Here is a 22,952-nt window from a genome sequence, read left to right on the forward strand (position 1 = left end):
TGTGTTGAGTTCCTGTCTGGATGTGTCCCTAAGAAGATCATGTGTACTAACCTGAATCCATCACAGAAGAAAGATGGGATATTTTTAGAATCATATAGTCATAATGTTATACATTTGGAAGGGATCCCAAAAGCCATATCATCCAAACTGAGAATACAGGAATCCACTGATTAGGCAACTCTTGCAGATAGCTATCCAACTTATGCTGAAAAACTGCCAATACAGCAGAATCTATCACTTCCAAGGTACTTCCTATTCTTGCCTTATGCTGAGAGGAATCAGTTCCTCTCATACTGAATTATAATGTCAGCTAAATGCTTGAGAAGTGGTAAGTCCAGCTCCCCCTTCTCATGCAAAAAAATCACACATTCATCTCGAGCCACAGTATTCCAGTACCACAATAGCTCACACTAGAGTGATCCCTTGACAGTAGCAATTGGCAACTTCCACAGCAGTGGGGTTAACACACCCACACTGACTTCTACTTTGAACTTTAAAAGTGCCAGCCATCTTTGGAGTACAGAGCTAAATGCTTTGAATAGCTGCTTTAAAGTTCAGACTATAATACAGAATAGATTCCCAGCTCCACCTCCCGATACTGGACCCACTAACTGCTATCTAACCTTTTGCTTCCACTGTGAAAAACATACACCAGCCCTTATAATCTCTTAACGTGCACACTCTTGATTCTTTAGGAAGCTGGAAGCCCTAAAATACTAGCAAAGCTCCAAGACTTTGCAAAATGTTGGGGCAGAATTGAATCTTCTTTCACCACCCCAATGGTTTTGCCTGTGTGTTGGGGCCTTGCCTAGGGTTTCTGCATTTTACTAGAAAAAAATGTCACAATTGGCTTCATTTCAGTGGGCCAAGTTGCAGAGGTTAAGCTAGGACCGCGGATAAGAGGATCAGTGCCTGGCGAGTGCATGCTAAACTGAATGGGCCAGAAAAGAGAAACAACTCACCAGGTTGAAGACAAGCCACAGTAGTTTAATTCAATTCAGCCAAAAAAGAGGCAAGTACAAGCAGATGCTTGAAAATGTACAAGCATAAAACATGCAGAAAAAGCAAGATGCCTTATACAGTTTGACAGCTAGTCAAAACTCCCGCTCCCTTCTCTGACTGGTTGAGAGAGGGGCCGGTCTGGATCAGTGCTCTAGTTGGCTGAGACCACCTCTGATGTTGCCTCCTCCAAGTGAGATTCCCTTTGGCAAGGAAATGATGGCTAGAGATTGGCTGGCTAAGGGAATAATCAGTGAATGCGACCCTCCTGGGAGGAGCCATAATCCAGAGAAACAATGTTAGTGAAATGTTAATGAGCTTTTGATTAGCTCAACTGTCCAGTTACATTTTGTACAAAGGTAGGAGCATATAAAAACAAATGTTCCTTGAACCTTGAACAAAAGGTGATAATCTTGGGCAATCAGGGTTTGGTTGTCAATAAAAAGGTTTAACAAATGCACATACTTCTGTTTCCATGGGCAGCAATCTCTCAGCTTCAAGTGAACCATATAATTAAACAAACAAGTTAATCTGTGCTCAAACTAAAAGTCAACTATCTCTGCATACACATAAACAATAGGTTTGGTGATTACTTGTTTTGGGAAACTGTCAGAGGGGCTTGCCCAAGCTTTCTATCCTCAGGGGATTATCTTGGCAAGGTCGCAGAGAACTGACTGTCTTGATGTAGTTTATAAAGCAGTTTATAAATTTTATATAAAAAAGATACAGTACACAGAAAGATACAAGTTTCACAGGAAGTCAAGAAAAATAGATACAATTAATTAAAGAGTCAAAACAGGCATGGGTAAACCTTTTTGCCCTGGGGCCACATTGTGGGCCTAGCCAGGAGGATCGGGAGGGAGGTTCGGGCCAGGAGGGAGAGTGGAGTGGGCCAAGGAGGAGGCAGGGATGGGTGGGAGAGCCGGGGCTGGGGGTGGGCTCAGGAGAGGGCAGGCCCAGGGTGGGAGGATTGGGGCCAGGAGAGGGTCATCCTCTAGCTGTCCTCCCAGCATAAGGATGGGGCTTCACACTCCATCCTTATGCTGGGAGGAAGGTGAGGCTTTGAAGCCCCCTTGGCCACTGCCTGTCACTTCCTCCTTGCTGTGCGTCTCTCAGCATTAGGAGGCTTAATGCCGGGGGGAAAAGGTGAGGCAGGCGGTGGCTGGGGGAGCTTTAGGCCACTCACCCCATCCTTATGCCAAAAGGAGGGCCCGAGGAAGGCACCCGGTAGCTGAGAGCACTCCAAAGGGCTCCCAGCCAGCACATGCCTTCTTTCCTTGTCCTTTCAGCATAAGGATGCAGCGGGCCATTGCATCCTTATGCACAGAGGATGGGGAAAATTTGGAGGACTGGTCATAAGGGTCCAGAGGGCCGTGTCTGGCCCACAGGCCTTAGTTTGTCCATGCCTGGGTTTGAACTATAAAGTATTTGAGGAGGAGGGTGAAGTTACCACTGGTCCTCTTCTGGTCCTCTCATGTCTCAATCTTTTGGAAGTTTGGTAAAGAAATTTTTTAAGGGAAAACATCATACATTTATTACAGAGCCCTTGGTGAACTATAGATCTTCTGAGGGTCATCGTGGCTTGACAACAAAGTTGCAGTTTTAGAAAGAGAAACCAATTATTTAGAGAGCCAAAAGGACCCAAAGGAACAAAAGAGATGCCAACCCTATCATTGTCTAGATCTTGCCATGAGATAACAGAAACTGATGTCTCCAGCTTGTGCCCACGTGCTGGATGAAAAGGGCCCGGGAATGACTTCTTCCGTGGACTCACTTTGGCGGCCCGTCCCCACAGTCCCATCATGGCTGAGCTGTGGCCTCGGGCCCCTTGCCAGTGTGGTGGCTGAGGTTTCCCACTCCACATTTGGGGGATGTGCTTGTACTGCTTTGCTTGCCTCGCCTGCTCACCACAGGTTCGACTCAGTACTTCTTCCCTGCTTTGCACTGAGGAGGAGGAGGAGGTGGTTGCTGAGCTTTAAATAACTAAAGGAAGGGGTGCCTAAAAATAAAGCTTAATTACAGAGGATGAGAGTGACTGGAGTTCAAAGATGGGTGAGGGGGAGAGCTGCCGGGTTAGAAAATGACAAAGGCTCCAGGGCAGAACCTTCTTCCCCTGCCGTGCATCTGACAGTCAGAGTGGCAAGGGCAAAGCTCTGGCCTACCAATTTTGCTGTCCTCTGATATGCTCGATCTGTAGCCCTTATATTCCACACCTTAATGTGTTTGTTTTGTTTTTGTTTTTTGTGGGGAGGAGGGAAAGACTCTCAAGGAATTATGATTGATGTAGCAATAGGATATAATATTAAAAGAGATCCTGGAAAGGTTTTGATTGAGAACTTTCAGAATTTTCCAGCCAGCATAACCAGTGGCTATCTTGGTTGGGAGAAACTGGATGTAATGGTCCAAAAATAAGTGAATTCCTGGTCTTTGGTCTGACCCAGAAGGGCTGTCATATTCTTGTATTAGATCAGCATTTCTCAACCTGGAGGTCGCAAGGGGATGTCAGAGGGGTCCCCAAAGACCATCAGAAAACACATATTTCTGATGGTCTTAGGAACCCCTTTGGCAGAGAATGCTAAAGATTTCTCCACCTGTTTGGCCCAGTTCTATCATTGGTGGGGTTCAAGGGGCTCTTTGATTGTAGGTGAACTATTTATCCCAGCAACTGCAATTCCCAAATGTCAAGGTCTATTTCCCTCAAATTACACCAGGATTCACATTTGGACATATTGAGTATTCATGCCAAGTTTGGTCCAGATCCATCATTGTTTGAGTCCACAGTGTTCTCTGGATATAGTTGGACTGCAACTCCAAAACTCAAGATCAATGACCACCAAACCCTTCCAGTATTTTCTGTTGGTCATGAGAGTTGTGTGTGTCAAGTTTGGTTCAGTTCCATAATTGGTGGAATTCAGAATACTCTTTGATTGTAGGTGAACTAAAAATCCCAGCAACTACAACTCCCAAATGACAAAATCAATTTCACCTTAACTCCACCATTATTCAAATTTGGGTGTATGGGGTATTTGTGCCAAATTTGGTCCAGTGAATGAAAATACATCCTGCATATCAGATATTTACATTATGATTCATACCAGTAGCAAAATTACAGTTATGAAGTAGCAACAAAAATAATGTTCTGGTTGGGGGTCACTGCAACATGAGGAACTGTACTAAGGGGTCGAGGCATTAGGAAGGTTGAGAACCACTGTGTTAGATTGACTCACCAACAGTGAATGCAATAAATGGGTTAAAGTGTTGAACTGGAATCTACAGAAATCTACAGAAATCTACAGAAATCTGGCTTTAAGTGCCAACTGAACAAGTGTATAGCTAATGGGCTGGGGGTAAAATGGTGCATTCTCCAAATGAAAATTTCCTTCACAATCCTATTATCTAGCATTGCAGAGGGTGAGACATTGAAAACCAAATGATCGTAGAGTTCAGAAAGACCACAAATGCCATCCAATCCAACCTCTTGCCATTGAAGAATAAACAATCAAATCACCATATATCTTGACATCTTTTTACATGTGCTGTATTTGGCGATTCAAGAAAAAATTAATTTGGGTGGCAGAATTCTTATAGAGGGGCAATGGTCTCATTTTGACACACACACCCCCATAGCTACAGTCCTAGTACTGATTCATGAAGCCATTTGGGTGACTTGCACTAGCTCCTTTCTTTCCTTCTGTGTTATCTACCTCATAAGACTGTTTTAGGGACATAGTGGGGAAATGAGAAAGAGTAATGAACACTGCCATGAGCTCAGGGGGGGAAATTAGGACACAATTGGCACTAATCAATAAAACCTGATCCGGATCTTCTGTTCACCCATTAGAGGCTTTTGATGGCTTTCATTTCCCCATGCCAGGGCTTTAGCACTCTGGATCCACAGGCAAGAGGCGGTGACAGGAAAGACTGCCCTTGCCCAGGCAGCTGGTTTCAGTTAGGTCCCGAGACACATGAAAGCCAGCAGTGGTTTATATTTAGCTGAGCTGATTTCAGAGCAAAGCCTTTTATCCTCTAGGCTGGTCATCCATCATGGCCTTTGAGGGTGGGGCCACATCTCCAAATAGCTCCCACGGACACACAGCAACAGCAAAACCACACTTCCTCCCGGGAAGAAGGTTCCTGCAAGGCAGGCGCCTGTTGCGGTGAGACCCTTTGACAGCAGGGTTTTCAGCTGAGACAGAGAAGAGGTGGGGGAAGTTGGGTTTTTCTCCAACTACAACTCCCAGTATACCCCCCAGCCAGCATGGCCAGAGCTCACCTAGGTTCAGTTCCAGAACCTGGATTTGAAATGCTCAGTCTAAAGACCTCATCCCCATTACACGTGAGGAAGCATTGCCACGCAGCTATCCCCCGTGCTAGCCCTGTTGTTGCTAATGGAACACAATAAGGCTACCATGTTTCTGGTGCAGGGTTGTAGGACCTTTGTGCCCTGGTTGAGCCCTGGAGCTCCACCAGAAGTGAGCCTGCATCATCTGATGGGCAGCGTGGAGCTCCATGGCTCAACTTGGGTGAAAGCATCCTAGGACACTGAAAAATTATTGTGTGATGAAGACTTGAATATCAGTAAGTTTGCTCAGTACTGTGTTTTCTTATCATAGAAGATGTGAAAAACACTATTGTATGTATATTGGGAAGCATACCCCATATGCACTGCCAAATAACAATAATAATAATAATAATAATAATAATAATAATAATAATAATAATGTGTTGTCGAAGGCTTTCATGGCCGGGATCACAGGGTTGTTGTATGTCTTTCGGGCTGTGTGGCCATGTTCCAGAAGTATTCTCTCTACACAGACTTGGACTCTACACAGATATATATTCTTTCCTTTCCTTACTTAGTTTATCCATACCTCACAACCTCTGAGGATGCCTGCCATAGATGTGGGCGAAACATCAGGAGAGAATACTTCTGGAACATGGCCACACAGCCCGAAAGACATACAACAACCCAATAATAATAATAATAATAACTTTATTTTTATACCCCGCCTCTATCTCCCCAAAGGGGACTCAGGGCGGCTTACATGGGGCCAAGCCCGAATAAAAACAATAGCAATATAAAACACAACAATAGACAAAAAACATGCACAATTATAAAAATTTAAACATTAGCCAATAAAAACAAATGACAAGAACTAATAAAAACATGGATTAAAATGGAGAGGTTGTAAAAGTAGACTGGGTAAGGTGCACCATATAAATATTGTAAACACGAGGTGACTGATAAAGTGCTGCAAATTCTTGGAAGTGCAAATTGGGATGGGAATAGACCCTGTGTCTATATCAAGTTGACATAGGTAAAAAGTGCAATATAATGGGACTGAAGATTTAGTTCAAGAATAGTGATTTTGACATGACCTCAAACTCCAAGTCTCATTTTTTCCTGAAATTTACATCCTTAGAATCATAGAATCGTAGAGTTGGAAGAGACCTCACAGGCCATCCAGTCCAATCCCCTGCAAGAAGCAGGAAAATCCTTGCCTAACATCATGATACTTTTTGCCTTCCCCTTGGGACCAAAGAAAACTTCTTACTGTCATCATAACTAGGCCAATATTTTCAATTCTGACTGGCAGTTTGCAGTAGTCTCTTTTCCAGTAGACTGTTGTCATTTAAAAGAGCTGCTAGACAGTTTTGCATTTCTGAAAACCCCTCTGTTTGAAGGATATGACAATTCCAAGTCTGATATAAAGCTAAAACTTATCAAGCCTGGGAAGGGGGACAGTCTTAGAGTTTACTCTTCGCCATCATTACCTGATTCAGGAGGCAGCAGGTCGTCTGAATGCTGCCTTGTCCACTTAGGGGAAATGCATTGCAATTATGGCGCTTGTTTCCAAAAGGTATTGGACCCATCTCAATACATTTTACAAATTTTTTTTAAAAAGCGTAGTGGGGGTATACATACTTTTACTATAAAAAGCAATTTCCCAAGCTATGTACAAAACAGATTTGAGACTTTTGATAGTTTTGATCTGTGCATAGTATTCTACTCTAAGTCAACAATGTGCTGCCACCTATAAGTCATTTTTCATTTTTTTTTTAAATTTGGTACCTTTTGGAACCAAATTTCTCAATTGTTGCTATTGTTATATGCCTTCACTATACTGCCCCAAGTGGACAAGCAGGTTAAACCACTGAGCTGCTGAACTTGCTGACCGAAAGATGAGCGATTCGAATTCGGGGAGTGGGGTGAACTCCCGCTGTTAGCCCCAGCTTCTGCCAACCTAGCAGTTCGAAAGGTTCATCAGGACAGTGATGTCTGTCTTTATTCACTACAAAAGTAGTCCAAAACTGACTTCTGCCAAATGGTGGTTTGTGGCAATGGGAGGGCAGGGTTAAATTGGATTTTATACACAAGCTGATTAATCTGTTGTTAATCTGCTGGTTCATAGTGCTCTAAGGGTTGAACATTATTATTTTTATCTCATTTAAACATTTATTGTTTTTCTAATGCTGTGTGCCACCCTGAGGGTCTATCAGAACAATGAGAAGAGAGACAAAACTGTCCTCCCTTTCTTTCAAAGACATCCTCAAAACCTACCTTTTCTCTGAAGACTTTGGCTCAACTCCTTAGTTCCTATGTCCCCCAGCCCAAGTGCATGTAATGGAGAGGAAATCACATATTTCTCCTCTGATTGCCTTTGACTCCTCTTCTCTTCCTCTACATCTGTGGTTCTCAACCTGTGGGTCCCCAGATGTTTTGGTCTTCAACTCCCAGAAATCCTAACAGCTGGTAAACTGGCTGGGGTTTCTGGGAGTTGTAAGCCAAAACACCTGGGGACCCACAGATTGAGAACCACTTCACATTGACATTTTAAACTGTAATCTCCAAAGGACAGAGACTGCTTATATCCAACAGAAAGCCATATGCACTGAAGGAACGAAGTATGGTTCGTTTTAAAAGAAGGAAATAGGGAGATCTGCAAGTGTTGCAGCATACAGATCCAGATACTATATTCTATACACCATTCCTGGTCATTCTGTAGCAGTGGTTCTCAATCTGTGGGTTCCCAAATATTTTTGGCCTACAACTCCCAAAAGTCCCAGCCAGTTTACCAGCTGTTAGGATTTTTGGGCATTGAAGGCCAAAACATCTGGGGACAGGTTGAGAACCGCTGTTCTGTAGTAATTGAGAATGCCTAGTCTTCTTTGTGTTGTTTTTGAAGTTCCCAGACCATGGAATCTTTTTTTTCTCTCTCTCATGAAGATTGGTTTGGTATTTCTAGAATCCTTATATTACTTCAAATCTGCATATACTTTTATTTTGTGTGCGATGGGGGCCATTTTGGCTACAAAAAGATACACATTTGAGAGTTAAGATTGTGTATGTGTGTCTATATCATTGTTGTCATCCATAATAAGACATCATTTTGGAAATATTTATCCTGAAATAAATTATTTTTACTCTGGATTTAGTTGTTTTCTGCTCCTATGTTACACAGGTGATACATTTTCAGTGGTTCGGGGTTAATGTCTTTGTTTTTCACTAACAACCATCATGTCAGACTATACAGAGAAACCATTGAAATCCACAAGCATGTAGACAATTGCAACAGAAAGGAGGAAACCATGAAAATGAACAAATCTACCAGTATTTTTTTTTTAAAAAAAACCCTCTAAAATAAGTACAGTAAATAAAGAACCACACTCAGAAAATAGGAGAATCCCAGACAGGAAACAATCAGGGCCAGCTAACACCTCCCAACAAATGATTCCCACAGACAGGAAGCAGACAGGCTTTGAAGCTGCAAGGCTATTCAATGCTAATCAAGGTGTCCAATTGCAACATTCACACCTGCCTCCAACAGACAAGAGTTCTTTCTCGCACCTTGGACATTCCACAGATATATAAGTCCCACTTGCCTAGTTTCCAACAGACCTCACAAGCGCTGATGATGCCTGCCATAGATGTGGGTAAAAAGTCAGGAGAGAATGCTTCTGGAATATAGCCATAAAGTCCGAAAAACTCACAGCAACCCAGTTCTCCTTAATATTTTCCATATTTTTCCAAATGGTTCGCTGTTGGTCTTTGGCAACAGCAGCACACTGCTACACCATGATGGTAGATCACAAGATTTCTCCAGAGGGAGTTTGCCTTTGCCCTCACCTGTGGTTGAGAGTATGTGCCCGGCACAAGTGGGTTTCAATGGTTGAGCGGAGATTGAAACCCTGAACTCCAGAGTCATGGTCCAATACTCAAAACACTACCCATGTGCTGGCTCTCGTTCATCTTTCATGTAGAATAGCATTGATCTGGGAAACCTGTCTTTATTTGTCTAATATGAACCAAAAAGAGTTGATTAAAGTTGATTTACCAGTGTACTGGCTAGAAATTGCCTGCCACTACTCATCCCAGGTGTTCAATAGTTAAAGGGGCAAACCGAAGCCTTATTCACCAAAGAGAGCTCCAAGGATAGATGTCTGTTGCCACCTACTGGAGCCAACCTCTCACAGCTGATAACAAAGGTCAGAATGCAAACTTCCAAGTTTGCATCCTGACAATTCATTCCTTTTTCTTACTATTTGTTCAGACATTGTATATGGCCAATGGTTAAGGACTGATAGAAGAGTGATGACTACGGGAAGACAGAACTGGAGATACTGAGCTCTAGGATCAGTCAGGAAAACATGGAAGCTCTGAAGCATATAGACTTGTCAACTCACTTTGTAAGGGTACCCTAGACCAAAGCAAAATGGTTGAGAATACAATGACTTGGAAGTCTCTCGTTCATGGGATCTGTTAATGTAAGATTAATGTAATGTGAATGTTTAAATGTAATTGTGTGCAATGCTTGTGAATTTAACCTGATTGCATCAGCAGAGAGTGTATTGACACTGAAAGGCTTAACCAGTCAAGCCTCTAATGAACTGTGAAGATGTGACCCTGAGTGTGCCTGGAACGTGTAGGGAGGATTCAGAGATAAGATTTCCTTTGTTCCTCTTACTTCAGTGTCTTTTGTCTTGTTTCTGTCTGTTAGGTTGGATGTCAATGCTAATGTGTGCTGTATATTTGCTCTACTCAGTAAAGCTATATATTTGCTTTTACTGAAGTTTCAAAGTGTCCATTCTTCTGTGCTCCAAAGCTTCAAAGCTTCTGTCACACTCTGACAGGATCATCATAAATCAAAGTCGACTTGCTTCTGACTATTAACAACTTCAACACCATCACCTGAGGAGTCTCAAAGAGTTCTGGTGGCTCACAAAACTACAAACTTGGGTAAAGTGGAATCATAGTGATATAATAGGGAACTGGGAAAGAGGTTAAGAACTGGTCGTAATGGCTTGAGGATCCAGCAACCTGTAATCCAAAAACCTATTTCTTCAGGCCCCGAAAATGAGTGGGTGTGATTTTTTTTTTTCCATCTTGTCAGAAGCGACTTGGGAACATACTGCGAGTGCTTCTGGTGTGAGAGAACAGGCCGTCTACAGAGATGGGGATGCCTGGATGTGTTACCATCCTGCTGGGAGGCTTCTCTCATGTCCCCACAAGCTAGAGCTGACAGACAGGAGCTCACTCCATCTTGCAGACTCGAACCGGCAACCTTCAGGTAAGCAACCCAACCTTCAGGTCAGCAGTCCAGCCGGCACAAGGATTTAACCCATTGTGCCACTGCAGTTCCTAGTGGGTGTGATGGGGTCACCCCCCAAGATTTGTAATCCCTGAGAAGTCTGAGGAGTTTGGCTTCAGATGCTCAAGAGCTTTAAATATTCCTCATTGCAAAGGGCAATAGATATTGCGAGATCCACCCTAGGGCACACCAAGCCCCTTCTACACTTCCCTATAATCTGGACTATCACATCAGATAATCCACATTATCTGCTTTAACCTGGATTATTTGAGTTTACATTGCCATATATTCCAGTTCAAAGCAGATAAGAGGGATTTTATATGGCAGTGCAGAAGGGGCCCCAGTAAACCTCACTGTCTTGTCACCCTATACTGGGTTGGATGACAACCCTCACTGATCCCATTAACATGAGCACTAGCACTTGCTGGCTAGCGTGGTGGCATTTGTAGTCAGGATGTCAGCTTAGTTTAGCTAGTTTAGTATATTCTAGTAGCATGGCTGGTTGAGAACAATTGGCTGCCAATGGCAAAGCAGCACATAGCACTGCACTAAAATTATGGCATGGCTCCCAATAGCTATGGAATACACTGGCCCAGGGCCAACAAAGCCAATCTAGAGAAGGGATCATTCCCACTAATATCTCTCTTATCTTTCTCACCCTCCATATGTCTACAAGTAAACAAATTAATTCAAAGACATTGAAGAAATTCTTCATAATTAGTTACAAGACATTTTGCCTTTTCTTGACATTAAAATATCTGCTTTCTGAGGCTGGAATCATGGCTAGAGCCAGTCTTGGTCATTTGGAAATCTAGTACATTCCTTGGGTTATTCAGAAATACCCAGTGGATTTACATGGCCCTTCTCCCAGCACTTTAAATATGTCTCTGCCTTGTGTACTGCTGTCATCAACAATAATAATCCTGAATAATGCAATAATCTTGCCATCTCTTCCCCAAACCATCCTGCGAATTATTTCTGCTTGGTTACATATTATCTCCCTCTGCCCTTTTGGCCATCCAATTCTCCCCTGCCTTTCCTTTGGATGCTGTCACTTTGCTAAATGTGACAAGGTATACTTCCTGCTTCCCTCTGTGACAGTCAGTAGGAGGGAAAAGTAAAGAAGCTAAAAGTGGATTTAATTATAGAGTGCCCCCCTTAACAAAACAAAACCATAGCTTCAATGTCTGCAAGTTTCTTGTATTCCCTATATTATCTAAATGAGTGATGATTGGTCATATACGGAGATGGACATCAAGCATCCTCTAATCTCAAGATTACATTGTAGCCAAAAGCATTCCCACTGATTCCCTTTCTGTTTGATGTGTAGGTTCAGGGAGCCATAACTCAGTGGAAAAGTGCTTGTTCTGCATGTAGATAGCCTTGGATTCAAATCCCAACATCTCTGAAAGCTGAGAAAGCTGCTGTCAGGCCCCTTTTACATGGCCATTTACCTTAACTACCACCAATTCCTCAGTACTTTATTTCCCATACCACCATACTTCACCACAGCAACGCGTGGCTGGGCACAGCTAGTAGTATCATATGATTATAGAGTTGGAAGAAACCCCATGGGTTAGGGTTAGGGTCCAACCCCCTGCCAAGAAGCAAGAAATCACATTCAAACCACCCCCAAGTCTTCCATCCAAGTAGTAATCTAGAGGCAATCCTGCTTAGCTTCCAAAATCAGGTGAGCTCTATGGCAGGAAGCTGCCTCACTGTGAGGCTATACCATCCGTCCCAAATAAGGCCAGAGTCATATGAGGTAGAAGACTAGCGTCAGAACTGAAAAGCACCACAGTGGTGATAGGAGTGATTGAACTTGATCCAATGCCGACTGTTCTGCCTGGCTTCAAAGCCGACAAACTGATCAGACCTGACATGCACAAAACATGCAGTTCATTGGCAGAGATGGGATCTCAAAGATACAAATAACAAGGTAATTATATTGTGCTGTTCTTCGGGCAAAGTTTGGGTTCTTATTCCCTCCATCTATCTCATTGCAATCTGTATTTTTGACAGTCTGGGGGGAGTGAAGATATATACCTTCTAGGCAAAAGAACTGCAATCCAGAAGAAATGTTCGCCTGATGGAAAAGAGAGAGGAGAGGAAATGGAAATCTTGGTTTATCTGATTTTAAAAAACAAAAGTAGGAGGAGATATTTTTAAGGGCTTGAATACAGACAGCCAATATCACTTGGAACAAGTATATGACATTTTCTTGAAGCCTCTCCAAACTTTGCAGGGATCTTGAGAACAGAGTTAGTCTGCCAATAGTAGAAGGAGGTGTCTATTTACCTCATGCAGCAGTCAGTTGTTGGATGAGAAAGCCTTTCACTCCTTTAACTAGCCTGATGATTCAGGATTATGAACTTTCCTCTTGTTCAGGTGCTGTGGAGGATGGTTGCCCCATCCTCAATGCTGAAAAAGGTTCAGCAGCCAGCCCAATTGACTTTTCTGATTAAATTAGGTGAGGATGCCATCTGACTCCCCGTTTAATAACAAATTCCATGAATTTACTGTAGGTGGGATTACCAACAAGGTTTGGGCTCATTAATGTCCCTCATGACATTCATTTTTAAAGAAAAGCTCGCTGAATATTTCCTATCCACCATCTTCCCCCACATCTCAACAAGATAAAAAAATGTTTTCCTAGGCTTCTTACTTCAAACTTGTCCCCTCTTGATAGTTTGGATGCCATCTCTCATGATCCTCACCATTGGCCATGTTAGCTTGGGTCCAAAACAGCTGGCAAAGACTGCTTTACTGTGTTGCAAAAATCATCGTGGCAGAGATGCGATCTCAAATGTGGCCTTTGAAGACTGTTTGCAAGCTTTGAGTAGTCCACAGAACTTTCCTGTTGTACCAGCTCCACTAGCTGCCAGTCTGCTACTGAGCACAATTCAAGGTGCTGGCTTTAGCCTATATAGCCCTAAACAGTTCTGGCACAGTTTACCTATCTGAATGTATCTCTCCCTATGAACCATCTTGGAGGTTAAGATCATCCAGGGAGGCCCTGCTCTCGATCCCACCCACCCCCTCACAGGCGCAACTGACAGGGCCTTCTTTGTGGTAGTCCCTCAGCTATGGAACTCCCTCCCCAGTGATATTACATCAGCTCCCTCCCTCCTGACCTTCAGGAAAAAAGTGAAGACATGGTTGTGGGACCAATGATTCCCAGTGCAACAATGATCTCGAGATGCAATAATGAACGATGCAAGTGACTATTGGAACAGCACCTGTTATTTGTTTTTGGACTGTGTTATTTTAAGTAATTGTTTTAAGTGATATTTTTAATTATGTGATTTTAAAGTATATATTGTTTTATTTTTATATATATTCATGGCATTGAATTGTGTCTCTGTTGTGAACCGCCCTGAGTCCCCTTCGGGGTAAGAAGAGCAGGATATAAATGCGGTAAATAAATGAATAAAACGTCAGTCATATTTGGCCCATTCAAAGTAAAGCAAAGCAAAAAGATTTTTTTAAAAAAAAAACATAAACAAAATAAAAATAAAGTACAATAGGGTAATATTCTTATTAAGATCAAAATATCCCAAAACAATGTATAAGGCTTTGAGTTCATCTCACCCAACAATAAAATTCTGTGCTGCATTAGCTGCCTAATCTCAAAGTGACAGATCAGTAGAGGGTTTTGGTATCATATCATATTTGAAAAATAAACATTAAAAGAAATTTTTAGACGATTGTACTAGTTGATCGCCATTTTTTAAATGTTTCCAAAACATTTGTAATAATTTGTACACATAGACATTAAACATATATGCACAAGCAGAACGCTTGGCATGAGTGAGAATTGAGCTAGTGGATAATTCTGCCAGGTCCCCAGCTGGTATTGTCCAAGGCTATTTCACTGTCATCCATCATAAAATTGCATACACATAAAAAAGATATTTGATCTTGTTGAGAAGTTAAAGAAATATATCAAGCTTTACTGGACAATAGATACTGACAAAGTTTTCAGATTGTTGACATTGTGGGAGCTGATATGTAGTGGAACAAATGAGTAATAGTGTGTAGGTGGGCGGGAGGGTCAGTGTGTGCATGCAAACACACACACAGCCTGCAACAAAGGTTTATTTTACCGTTATGCAACTATAGCCTTTTGATCCCACTGCCAAAGCTATACCCTACAGATTGTTGCGATTTGTAGTTTTGGAAGGCACTAATAGCTCTCTCTCATTAACATCACAGAATATTACAGAATTCGGCCATTGCAAGTTAAAGTAGGCTCAAAGTGTTGCTAGCTGTACAATGCAAAAGATACTTGAACCTTGAAACCCATTCAGAACCACACAAGGTGCATTTACACTGTAGAATTAATTCAAATTGACACTTTGCCACAGATCAATGCTATGGAATAATGTGGTTTGTAGTTTGGAGAGGCACCAGCACTCTTTCGCAGAGAAAACTAAAGAACTTGTAAAATTACAACTCCCATTATTCCATAGCATTGATCAATGACAGCGAAAGTGCTATCACATTGCATTTACTTCCACAGTGTAGGTGTATCCACACTTACAGTTTACTTTAATTGCCACAGCAACAACCTAAAGCAGTGGTTCTCAACTTTAGGTCCTCCAGGTGTTTTGGGCTTCAGCTCCCACAGTTCCTAACAGCTGGTAAACTGGCTGGAATTTCTGGGAATAGGAGTCCAAAACACCTGAAGGACCAAAGGTTGGAAACCACTGACCTACAGAGTCTTGAGATTTTCAGTTTATAGAGCATTTAAATTCTCAGCTAGAGAGCTCTAGTGTCTCCCTAAACTACAAACCCCAGAATTTCATTAGATGAAACTATGGCAGTTAAAAAAGAATAATAACACTATGGAATGCTTCTGTTCATATTTTCAGCACCCTTTTTTCATCTGCCTGCTCCTGTCTTCTGTCATCAGCAAAAGACATTCAGTATTACATAGCTACTTTCAAAAGGCTGTGATATAAGTCCTCTTTTTGTACTTAGAGTTTCTCCAAAAAACCTCATGTATCTAAGGATCCATACTCAAGGAATGAATTTTATATTAATACAGTAGAGTCTCACTTATCCAACACTCGCTTATCCAACATTCTAGATTATCCAATGCATTTTTGTAGTCAATGTTTTCAATATATCATGATATTTTGGTGCGAAATTCGTAAATACAGTAATTACTACGTAGTATTACTGCGTATTGAACTACCTTTTCTGCCAGATTTGCTGTATAACATGATTTTTTGGTGCTTAATTTGTAAAATCATAACCTAGTTTGATGTTTAATAGGCTTCTCCTTAATCTCTCCTTATTATCCAACATATTCGCTTATCCAACGTTCTGCAGGCCCATTTATGTTGGATAAGTGAGACTCTACTGTATATACATATAGGTAGGCATGCAGACAAATAAGCAGAAAAATATACAGATTGTCCAACCAATGTCACATTTTCAAAGGTAGTGAAAATTTGAAGGATGGCTACATTCATTATCCTAGTAAAGGCATTGACACACCGGGTTTGGAAAGGTCGGAGCAGTTGTGTTACACTCCCACTTGCAAACTCTAGATGTCACCATTGCCATGACGGGGTTATGTTTTTAATTGAAAAGATCCTTTTCAAAACATATTTTGTTTTAAGAAACAGGTGCATCCTGGTAAATTGATTCTAATATGCTTATTTTAGCTACATCGGTACAAACAGATCAATGGACGGCTGATTTTGAGCAGCTTCCTAGAATGGGCTAGAAAGCAAGTGATTAAAAGCAACAACAAAAATATTGAAAGAACGGCAAAGAACACAATGTTCTTGCAGGATAACTTACTTAATTAGCACACAGATCCCAAAGCAATTCTTAGAATCACAGAACTGGAAGGCGTTCTAAGGGTCATCTTGCCAATGCAAGAATCCAGAGGTTGCTGTCTAAACTCTGCTTAAAAGCCTCTACCACCTTCCGAGGAAGTCTTTTTAAGGCTTCTTAAATTTTCCACTTGTGACGATTTTGGCCCAAGAAGTGTGTGTGTGTGTGTGTGTGTGTGTGTGTGTGTGTATGTGTGTGTGTGTGTGTGTGTGTGTGTGTGTGTGTGTGTGTGTATATATATATATATATATATATATATATACACACACACACACACACACACACACACACACACACACACACACACACACAGGTAAATGTTTTCCCCTGACATGAAGTCTAGTTGTGTCTGACTCTTGGGGTTGGTGCTCACCTTCATTCCTAAGCCGAAGAGCTGGCATTGTCCATAGACACCTCCAAGGTCATGTGGTTGGCATGACTGCATGGAATGCCATTAACTTTCTGCCGGAGTGGTGTCTATTGATCTACTCATGTTTGTATGTTTTCGAACTGCTAAGTTGGCAGAAGCTGGGGCTAACAGCGGGAGCTCACCCCACTACCCAGATTCAAACCACCAACCTTTCAGTCAGTATGTTTAGCAGCTCAGCGGTTTTATCCGCTGTGCCATTGGGGGCTCCTCCATATATATAGGTGTGTAAAATAGGTATAAAATCAAACTTTACTGGTAACAAATCAGTTGCTAAAGGGACTGATTTTCCTTTTATGAAGTACAGCTGAGGCATCTTCTGCAGAGTCCACTGTAAATGTGACATTCAGAAAACTTACTGTTGACATTTTTTTCAGAAACATAACACGGAGGTTTTAGTATTGGGATCCACAGTTTAAAAAGCAGTGATTGATTTCACTGTTGAACGGTGCTTAGCAGTAGAAAGTTCTTCCTCAATTTTACTCATCCTCCCTGTTTTTGGTAATTTGACTCCTATCGTAGAACTCCAAGAGTTTTCCAAAAGGAAACTTTCAATACACACTCACATTTCTGGGTATGTGCACATATACACTTCATCTGACAATTGAAGGTACTATAGTCGAACAGGCCTTGGTGCAGTACGTTCAGAAATCAGGATTTGTTTCTGCAATTCCACTTCCTCTGCTACTTTTAAAATGTTCCATTTTCTCTTTCCTCCTTCATCTTTGGCACTTTCAATTACTTCTAACAAGGTTTAAGTGCAGTTTGAAGTTTCCACCTGTGTGAGTCTCCAAATTGCCCATTCTTGGTTTTCTCCTGGAGGAAGACCCTTGTGGGGGGCTATCCAGTTAGAATTGCCTGATTTTGCTTCCCACAGGGATATTCTTACTGTTGCTGGAGGAACATTTAGAGGAGTGGTGGTTCACATGAAACTTTTCCTTGATTTGAGTCCACTGGGAGGGGGCTGATAGCCATACAGCAGGTGGCTTTCATAGTATTCAGCCTTATTTCTCTCACAATTGGCAGCAACTTACCGTCGCACATTGGGGGAGGGGAGGGGGGCAATGCCAGCTAGCTTATAGAGTCTCTCAACAGGTGTAGATTTGAGACATTCTATGATTGTTCTTCATTGTCATTCAGTGCTATATTCACCTGTTTCACATAGGCAGATTTATGCCAAACGGGGCAGGCATACTCCACAGTTGAGTAAGACAAGGCCATGGATGATATTCTTATTAATTTTGGGTCTGCATCCCATGCGCTATTAGGAAGTTTCCACAGGATGTTATTGTGTGCAACTACTTTGTACTTGGTGTTCATGCAGTGTTTCCTAAACGTTAGTGTTCGATCTCAAGTGACGCCAAGATATTTAGGGTGGGAACAGTGTTCAAACTCTTGGCCTTCCCAGGTAACCTTCAGTTTCCTGTTGGCTTCACAATTACGTAGATGGAAAGCACACACTTGTGTCTTAGTAGGGTTAGGCTTCAGGTGGTATCTTTGTAGTAGCTGGAGAGATCTTTCAGGGCATTAGTAAGTTGGTTTTCAACCGTTTCAAAGTCTTTTGCTTGTGTTGCTAGGCCAAAGTCATCAGCATATATAAAGCTCTTGTGAGTGGTGGTTGTGGCTGATTGTTTGTAAAAACGTCAAACAAGGTCAGTGCAAGAGATCTTCCTTGAAGTATATCATTCTTTTGCCTCCTCCATCTACTTTTCCTGCCCTGGAACTCCACATAGAAGCTGTGGTTTTCTAGAAGGGTCTGGATAGTTTTTGTAAAATTGTAGTCCTGGGTGATATGGTAAACTTTATGCAGCAATTTCCTATGTTGGACCATGTCATAGGCTGCTATACGGTTGCATGTAATGCTGGAAGGTATGCTGCAAGTGGCCTCTGGGGCCAGAAGTGCACCCCCTTGAAATCTCCTTGAGGCCCCAAATAGGTTTTTCAGACTATAACCAGGGTGCCAGTTATCCTCATTTCACTCTGAGTCTCACAGATGCATTTAGAGCAGTGGTGTGAATATTGTGTTCCACCAATGCAGCCAAAGAAATAACATGCCTTTTTATTAAAGCCTTTGGGGATGAATTGATTCAGCCAATTTGCACATGTGCTCTGGTTTATATTATATGACAGCGTTTAAACAGATTTTAACGGGTTTTTTTTTTACAAAAAACACTGAATGGCTTAAAATGTGTTTCAATTTATTTTTATTGTCTATTGTTTTTATTGTTTATTGTTTTCAACTGTTCTGAAATCATTTTCTTGGATGCCACCCCATGATCATAGAATTATAGAGCTAGAAGGCGCCTCCTGCACCATTGAGTCACTGTCTGATGTAGGGTAGGATGTAAATATTTTATGAAACAAATAAATACATACTTCACAAACAGTCATAATGAAATGAATTGATTAATATTTCAGAGGCCTCAGCACCCCCACTCCTCACAGCTTCTTTTTTATACCCAGGAAGGATCTTGGGAGTTTGATAAGAAAATTTCAAATTTGAAGCCAGATTTTATTCAAGTTGTTCAAATTTCTACTTATCAAACTGTCTCTCAACCAGAGCCTGGAAAATATTTAGATTGACTGATTGGTTAATCGGACAATACCAAAATAATGAAGAATTATGGGAGCTACTGCCCAATTGCCAACATCTGGTGAATCTACTCTATTAACTCCGCAGGGGTTGGAGCCGCGGTGGTGCAGTTGGTTAAACCCTTGTGAACTGCTGACCTGAAGATTGGGTTGGTGATCCGAAGGTTGCCGGTTCAAATCTGTGAGACGGAGTGAGTTTCCATCTATCAGCTCTAGCTTTCGGGGACATGAGAGAAGCCACCCAGTAACACATCCGGTGTCTCCTGGGCAACGTCTCTGTAGATGGCCAATTCTCTCACACCAGGAGCGACTTCAAGTCACTTCTGACACAATTTTAAAAAACTCCACGGGGGGGGGGGGGGGGGGGGGAGATAGGATGCAATTTTGCCTTTCTTGATATGTTTAGATATAGAGACAAACATATTGATGTAATCGGTGTGTTCTTCCTCATTATTAACTTGTCATCTTGATCACACTCTCTAATGTTATTTGGCCACATGTGTCCCATGTTTATATGTAAAATGTTGGATGGGTGAGGTCGAGTATATTTCAGAAGAAACTAACAGTAAACCACTTCTGGATATTTCTTGTCTGAGAACACCCCCACAAAATCCATGAGGTTACCAGACATTAACAAGCAACTTGAAGGCATTCACCCACAATTTTGCATCCATCGTGGTTGCTGGCTATACTACTTGGGGAATTCTGGAAGTTTTCCAAAAAAGTAACTTTCTTATGCTCTGTCTTGGACTTCGCACAGTAGCAGATATAAATAATTAGCATGGCCTCGGAACTACAACCAGGCACTTCAGCAATGTACTGAAGTGTAAGAGTAAAGATGAGTGAAGCACAACTCTATCTTGTTCTGGTTTCAAAAGAAACAAAAGGAAAGGAAATAACCTTTGTAGATCTTGATGCCGGCATTTCAATCCATAAAGACTGTCTGGGATGGAGGGGACAACTCATTTGGAGATGATAAACATAACAGGCAGCTGAGTGCATACTTGTAGATCCAAATTTGGGGATACGATCAAAAATAGCAGGGTCATTGATGAGACTGGGTGGAGCAAAGAAGACAGCAGAAGACATAAATCGATGCACTTTGCGCTCTGTGGTTGTTAAGTGATCAAAAGGGAGTGGATGAGGAGAACATCCCTGAAAACCTTTTATAAAGTCTTCTTGCTCTTTTGATACTCCCCAAAAGCCAGTTCCAATACAGGGCTTCTCTCTAAAGAAAAAATGAGTGCTTTGAAACTTCTCTTTGTGATGGCCTTTCTGTGCTTGCAGGTGTGTTTTGAAGGCGAAGGAACTGTCATTCCTGCACTGGATGAAGAGTCTGCTGGGACAGACCTGGCCCTGAAGGTAATGCTTTGGTTTACTGTTTGCTTTTGAAACTGAAGATGCTTGACTGATGCTGATAGAGAATGATGACAGAAACAGAGATGGAAGGAAAAGTGTGACAGTTATTTTTTAATGTCTCTCTTTTGTCATGCATGTCAGCACCACAGGTTTTTGACAATGGGATTCAAAACCTTTTCCCAAAAGTCTACTTTCCGGCTTTGTAAATGTTTGTTTATGTATTACTGCCGGTATGTATTTATAACTCCCTTTTTTGAAAAAGCTCTTTACAAGGCAGTTTACTTAAGACTGTTACTTCTACAAAATCACTGAAAAATTGTGACAATGGGAACCCACTCCCAACAAACTATTGCAAGATACACAGGTGTACTTTTGCTTTAAATGATTGTTGATTGGGTTTTTATCCGTCATGTTTCTTTGAAAATCCTCTGAATGAAGAGAAAGCAGGACTGTTTGTAAATAAACAAATGCATAGTGTGCTATGGTGCAATTTTTGTACAGTCATTTATAAAATAATCTTATGTGAAGGAGTACTGAAAACTCAGAACAGCTTGACAAATACCTGGCTTTACTGATTTTTGATGAAATAGGAAGATGCACACTTTCGGTATGTATGTTGGGGTGCGAAGGTGTATATGTGTGCATGTATACATATATATAATTGTGTGTGTGTGTGTGTGTGTGTGTGTATGTATGCATCAATATATACAAACACACACACACACACATACATACAAATTGCTGTGTGGCTCAAAAGGTTACATATTTTATGTCGATCCACAAAACCCAGCAATAAGCAGATGTATTGCTGTGTCTGTGATAATTATCAACTGACATGTAAGTTGCACAAGAGGGTTTTATTTACCATCTCATGTAGAAATGTAGATGTTTTCTTCTTAATTCAATTGACTTTTCCATTTACTTGTTGTTTTCAGCTAGCTACAATAATCCTCCAATGAAGATCTGGTATGCAGAGGGACGTTTCTGAGCTGTATGAATGGGAAAACCCTAGAGGTGCAACCCACCTGGCCAAAATCGTTAAATGTTCGTGCTGCAGGCTTTTATATGCCTCATCCAACAGATTTACCTGCATAAATCTGTTTCCATGCATGCCAGTGTTACCTTTTCCCATGAGGACTCAGAAAGTGTTGTAAAAATGAGATTTCTGTTTCTAAATTTTCCAGGAACCCTCTCCAAACAATAACAGCTGACAGAGTGCAATCTTTGAAAAGATTTCCCTGAACATACTTCCCAATGAAACATCTATTTATTTATTTATTTATTTATTTGCCTTGTTAAATTGCCTTTCAAGACATCAATCACTCAAACTTCTTGGGTTTTCTAGGATGAAGCTCCACAAAGGAAAGCCTTCCAGGGCTTTGTTGATTTGGTGAAGAGAGGGAAATTCCACCACTTCTATGGCTTGATGGGGAAACGTGCAAGAGGCAAGTGAAAAAGAGATCAGAGTTCGTAGAAATCTCTTGCTTGTTGGAATGTAAATGACAGTGGCACTTCATAGAGGTACAACCTTTTCATTTTAAACTGAGGCAACCTTTGTTTTGGTTTGGGTTGCTGTGATTTTTCAGGGCGGTATGGCCAGAGAAGAGACATGTAGACAATTTCAAGAGAAAGGAGGAAACCATGAATATGAACAAAATATGGCTACCAGTATTTTTAAAAACTTTAAAATGAGAACAGTAAATAAAGAGCAACATTCAGAAAACAGGGGAATTCCAGAGAAGAAACAATCTGGGCCAGTTAACACCTCCCAAGAAAGGATTCCCTCAGGCAAGAAGCAGCCAGGCTTTGAATCTGCAAGGCCATTAAATGCTAATCAAGCTGGCCATTTGCAACATTCACAATTGCCTCAAACAGACAGGAGTTCTTTCTCCCAACCTGGACTTTCCACAGATATATAAAGCCCACTTGCCTAGTTTCCAACAGACCTCACAACCTCTGAGGGTGCCTGCCATAAATATGGGCAAAACATCAGGAAAGAATGCTTCTGGAGCATGGGGATCCAGTCCCGCTCAAAAAAAGTATACACTTTTTAAATGTCCAGAAACATCCTCTAAGTGGTTGGGAAGTGCATGTAATTGTTAAGGGCATATAATTGTCCCATAATGGTTAAGATA

The sequence above is a fragment of the Anolis carolinensis genome, chromosome 6 (genome assembly GCF_035594765.1).
Source record: "Anolis carolinensis isolate JA03-04 chromosome 6, rAnoCar3.1.pri, whole genome shotgun sequence".
NCBI lineage: Eukaryota > Metazoa > Chordata > Lepidosauria > Squamata > Dactyloidae > Anolis > Anolis carolinensis.